This window comes from Amblyomma americanum, chromosome 4 (assembly GCF_052857255.1).
Source record: "Amblyomma americanum isolate KBUSLIRL-KWMA chromosome 4, ASM5285725v1, whole genome shotgun sequence".
In the NCBI taxonomy this organism is placed as follows: domain Eukaryota; kingdom Metazoa; phylum Arthropoda; class Arachnida; order Ixodida; family Ixodidae; genus Amblyomma; species Amblyomma americanum.
In genome coordinates, this window is record NC_135500.1 from 97,114,601 (window position 1) to 97,120,600 (window position 6,000).

Genomic DNA, 6,000 nt, shown 5'->3' on the forward strand with positions numbered 1-6,000 from the left:
GAAATTATTCCGGAGCCCTCCACTACGGCACCTTTCTCCCTTTATTTCACTTCCTCCTGCTAACATGGAGTTTGTTGTTAAAGGGTATTTTAGATGGGCACTTTTTAGCGTTGGGGTAACAGACTCTTCTGCAGTGAACGGATCTTTAGAATGTATGAGCATGTCAGCATTCTTCTCCTGATTGTAAGTGATGGTACGTTAGTTTCAACATAGAGACCGTTTATGGGTGACATCGTGTATACACCAATGGAAACGCGCAAACCTAAATTATGCACTGGATCCAGGCGTTTAATATACAATGGTCTTGCTGACCCATAAACTACACTGCCATAATCTAAGGTCGAGCGAACAACAGACCGATAAATTTGTAAAAGGCATATCCTATCAGAACCTCAGCGTTTTCGGGAAAGTATTTTAACAATGTTCAGTGATCCGAAGGCTTTCTTTTTAGAGCATTAATGTGAGGTAAGAATATCAGCTTTTTGTCAAAGATAATGCCTAGAAATTTTGCTTCATTTTTATAGGTTGTTCGATTTTGTTTACATGTAAACTGGGGTCGAATTGTAACCTCGTTTTAGTGAGAACAGGACGCCCTCTGTTTTCTGTGTGGAGAACCGGAATCCATTTTTGTCTGCCCATGTCTCTAGTTTGTTTATTGTTAACTTTGTCTCTCGCAGGTTGCTACATTGGAGGATGTGCAAGCTTTTTGAAGATCGTCGACATAGACTGAACACATCATGGGCTTCGGGATTATTTTGTTAATAGAATTCATCTTTACAATAAACAATGTCATGCTTAAAATACATCCCTGAGGGACCCCGTTCTCTTGAACGAAGCTCCTGGACAGGGTTGATCCTAGGCGTACTTGAAAGCAGCGGTCGGAAAGGAAGTCATTCTGGCAGTTCAGCATCCTGCCGCGTATACCTAAGTCCCCTAGATGGCAGAGGATCCCAAACCTCCAGGTTGTATCATACGCTTTCTTCATATCGAAGAAAATGGCAAGACAGTGCTGTTTGTGTATAGAAACTGTTCTTATTGTGTTTTCGAGGTGAACTAAATGGTCTGTTGTTGAGCATCCCTCTTTATAACCGCATTGATGGACATCAAGAAGTTCACGGGAATCAAGGACAAATGTTAATCTTATATTAAGGACACTCAAAAGATTTCGCGAGACAGTTTGTGAGGGCTACCGGCCTATAGCTACTTGGGGAAGTTGGTGGTTTTCCAGCCTTCAAGAATGGCACTATGACGGCTTTCTTCCGCTCCTTAGGTGTTTTTCCTTCTGTGAATATTTTATTAAAGAAATTCAATAGTGCCTCTATGGCAGGCTGGGAAATATGGGCAAGCGTTTGATAGTGTATCTGGTCGTGTCCTGGAGCAGTTTTTTTGTGGGCAGACAGTACTCTGTTTCTTCGAGAGTAATTAGACTACTGTATTTAGTCCACCACTTGTTTTGAGCCTGTGTTTTTAAGCTGTGGTTTTGTTGTTGTGTGTTGGGTTTTATGGCACATAGGCAGCTAAGGCCATCATGCGCCAAACTCAAGGTGTAGAATTGGCTTTCTGTAGAATGTTTACGAATATCAAAAAATGCCGATGGCGTAGATGACCTAAAAACATTGTGCTGCCTAGTAAAAGAAGAGAAGAAATTTGGAAATCGCTAATGGTAAAAGCCTTAAAGAAGGTCAGGCAGCCTTAGCGGCTATCCTTGGCTAGGCAAGGATCCTGAGGCTCCCAACCAATCCAATAAAAAGCTTCAGCCTACTTCTCAGGAATGAGAAAGTGGCTGAGGTGCATCATGTAATAAAGGGAACCAGTGGTTCAAAAATTAGTTTTTCGAGGACGCCCGCTGCTTTTAAAAAGCTAAAAACGGAGGGTATGTTAACAATGGCATTATCAGCTAAGAGCAATGTTGGGTGAAAAGGAATGTATTCATGATAAAATTGAGTGAAGTGCATTTTTCTTAGTTTTTCTAGTTTCACACATGAGAATAAAATGTGGTTGACAGTAAGTTCTTCTCCGCATTCCTCGCAACCAGGTTTATCTTGTTTTGTTAGCAGGAAGTTGTGCGTGAGGTGCGTGTGGCCTATTCGCAGACGGCATAAAACCACTTCTTTAAAACGTTCCTGGTGCACACATGACTTAAATTCACCCAAAACTGGTTTTACAAAGTGCAGTTTATTATTCACTTCGCTGTTCCAAAGCGACTGCCATTTTTGTCTTAATTTCTGTTGAACTAATTTCATGCAGTCATTAAAGGGTATATCTACTTTTTTTATTTCCTTGCCCCGAGCTTGAGCGGCACACAAATCTGCTCCCTCATTTCCTTTTATTCCGACGTGGCTCGCGAACCAGCAGAGTTTAATGTTATGTCCTCGAGCTGTTGCTGTTACTATGTTGTGTATGATGTCCCCAAGTATGGGAGTGGTTGCGTTTCTAGAGTGGAGGGCTGTAAGTACACTTAAAGAGTCTGTGTAAATAATAGTGTTTTTGAGATTCTCGTTTAGTATTTTTTTTTGTTGCCACACATACTGCGTAACATTCTGCGCTGAAGATGGATGCGCACTGTGGAAGTCGCATTGCTGTCTCCGAATTTCCTCGCACCACTGCGCTTCCTACGTAAACGTTTTGTGTTTTAGAAATGACTGGCTATAGTGTGAATAGCTTGAAACCGCAACAAAGTGCTCTCCTAATATGTTTGCCTGTTATCTCTGTTTGTGTACCAGGTGTGGTCAAAAAAGAAACAGTGAAGGGTGAGTAGTTACCATTTAGTTTTTTAACTTGCTCTCACATTTTCTTCGATGGGGTTGAGCTGTTTATGGAAGACACATATGCTTTCCATGGTGTTTTCTCGGCAATACGCCGAACGTACCGTGCTTTTGATCTCGCCTTTTTGAAAATGATACGGTTTTCGTGTGTTGGGTACCTACGGAAAATACCCCTGGCTTTGTTTTGTTTGTTTTTTTCGCTTCACGACATTCCTGCGTGTACCAAACTTTATTATTTTGTCGCAACAGTCCCGAGGATTGAGGAATAGACAGCCGTGCAGCACTAATTATGCACGTTATGAACATTCCATTCAGTTCATCTATACCGCGATCATCTGAAAAAATTTTCTCCAGACTCGCTTTTTCTTGAAAAAGTGCCCAGTCGGCTACATGCAACTTCCAACGGCGAGGTTTAGTCGGGATAACTGATGGTGAGGATGATAGGCTGATACTAACAGGCAAATGATCCATTCCGTACGGGTTATCTATAACATCCCACTTAAAATCGGTGAAAACAGATGGCGAACTGAAAGATAAATCCAGGCAGCTCATTTTTCCCGTGCTCGAAGAAAAGTACGTTTGCTTTCCAGTATTTAGTAGGCACACATTATTGCAGAGAATTAAATCTAAAATACGGCCTCTAGTGTCCGTTTCTTCCATACCCCAAAAAGAGGAGTGTGCATTAAAGTATCCCACTACAAGATATGGCTCCGGCAGCTGTTTAAAAAGTTCTAAGTCGTGTAGTGTTACGGATAGATGCGGTTGAAGGTGTATTGAGCATATTTTTATTGTTTTAAAATAAAATAGGGTGACTGCTACGGCTTCATATTTGGTGTTAAGATTTATTTCGTTGGCTGCAAAACCAGTCTGAACCACAATAGCAGCCCCTCCAGACAGCCTACCCGCTTGCTCTCGGTCACACCGAAAGACTTTACACCTCTAAAATATTTTTATAGAGGTCCTAAGTTGGTCTCTTGTAGACAGAGTTGAGTTCAGTTGAGCTGTATGTTACTGGTGGGATTAGCCTTGCTTGTTCTGTCGGCAATTGCTCCCACGTCTTGTAGACAGAGGACGACTGGAGAAAGCAAGTTCAGAATATTTTTTATATCGCTGTAGTTTTTTTAATCCACGACAGTTCCAGTGAATTTAAAATGTCATGTTAAATGAGTTTCTGAAGGTGTAGTTATAAACTTAAGCCTGATTGCTGTTTGGCCCAGTTATTGGGGGGTTTTTTTCGCTCAAGAGAGCTACGCCTCCGCTGAAGCGGCGGCGAACTTTGTGTTCCTCCAACGCCTCCCTAGAGACGCTGGAGAAGCGCAGTGTACCTGCGGGTGCACGAGTTGGCCTCTCCCCATTGGGAGAAGCCTTGCGGGCTGTCGACCCAGAAGCCGACGATCCCTTTGCTCGAGGTGGCAGGGCAGCATTTGCTGCATCTGCCGGGGGCGCGAATGACCCTGCCTCACGCTCACTGTGTGTGGCCTGGGCAGGTGCCAAAGCCTGAAGTGGTGCCCCGCCCTGTCGCACCACATCGGCAAAATTTGTTTTAGCTGTAAATAAGAACGTTCCTTGTGTCTGTACAAATCGTTTTCCGGCTTCTTGGAATGGTATGTTTTCCCTAGTTTTAATTTTTTCTCTTTCTTCCAGTATGGGCATGATCTTGTGTATTCCGGGTGGTCCCTTCACAGTTTGCACACTCTGGCACCACGTTTCAACAGACTGGTGTTCATAACAGGCACATTTGGCACAAGTTTGGCGGCTGCGACAGCTCGGTGAGACACGCCAGAATCTGACGCTTGAAGCACCGTCCGGGGTTATGGATGTATGGTCTGTTATTTTCATATACCCTACTTCTATGGATTCGGGGAGTTGGCGGGAGGCAAATATCAGGACTAAGCGTTTTGTCACTATTTCTTTGTTGTCTTTAAGGATTTTTATACGATGGAAATCGGTGAAATTCGGGTCCTTGAGGCCCTTGAACATTTCGTGTTCAGTCAGGGTGAGGAAATCATGTTCGGAAATAACGCCTTTGACAGTATTGAGGTACCTATGAATAGTAATGGAAACAGGTATGTCTCCAAAGGTTTCTACATCTGAGAGCTTGGAAAATTGCACTTTGTCTCTGATCTGGAGAAGTAAGTAGCCGTGGCCAGCTTAGTCACCTTGTAACCAAAGCCTAACGCGTCGGTCAGAGATTTAGAAACAATGAAGGGAGAAATAATTCTCGCTTGATTATCTGCTACTTTACTAAAACGTAACAGTGAAGACGCTGACCATAACAAAGAAAAGAACACACAAAAGACATTTCGGCTCCCATACGGGAGCCTTGTTTGGTTTATGGTATGGTTTATGGGGGTTTAACGTCCCAAAGCGACTCAGGCTATGAGAGACGCCGTAGCGAAGGGCTCCGGACATTTCGACCACCTGCGGTTCTTTAACGTGCACTGACATCGCACAGTACACGGGCCTCTAGAATTTCGCCTCCATCGAAATTCGACCACCGTGGCCGGGATCGAACCCGCGTCTTTCGGGCCGACAGCCGAGCGCCGTAGCCACTCGGCCACCGCGGCGGCTATACGGGAGAGCCTTGTTCACAGTAAAAAACGAGAAGCGGGTGCGCGAGCTTATGTATGCTTGAAAAGGGGGCGCAGAGAGCGTGCGTAAGCAGTTGTCAGATTGCCGAAGTTTCGGTTCAAGGTGTGACCGCTCGTTTGTATAATCAAAGATTCCAGGTGAAGGCGAGGGAATTTCCTCTTTTGTGCAGCAAGAACTTGTGCCTTGTCCTAGTCGATCATGTGCTGTTTCGATATGCAGTGTTCGGTGATAGCACTGGAACCCACTTTCCTGTTTTTAACGTCGTTTTTGTGGTCTTTTAGGCGCCTTTCGAAATTACCAGTTTCGCCAATGCAGACGCAGTCGCAGTGGGAGCAAGGAATGCTATAAACCACGCCGGGATATTTTTTCTTTTGGAAGAACGTCCTTTACGTTGACCAAAGCATGTCGCAGTTTTCCGGTCGGAACGTGGGCAATGCAAAAATTGAAGGTGCGCAAAATGCGTGCCACCGCCTCTGATTCCAGGGGTGTAGGAAACAGCGGCACGTTTCAGGGCGGAAGACACAGCAGTTTCACGTTCTGGTCGACACAGCTGTCTTTCGACCGATGCCACGAAAGATGTTGGGCAGTCATTGCGTGAAGGTTCTTGGCGCACCATATCAAAGTCGTTTGCCCTGTCTTCGCG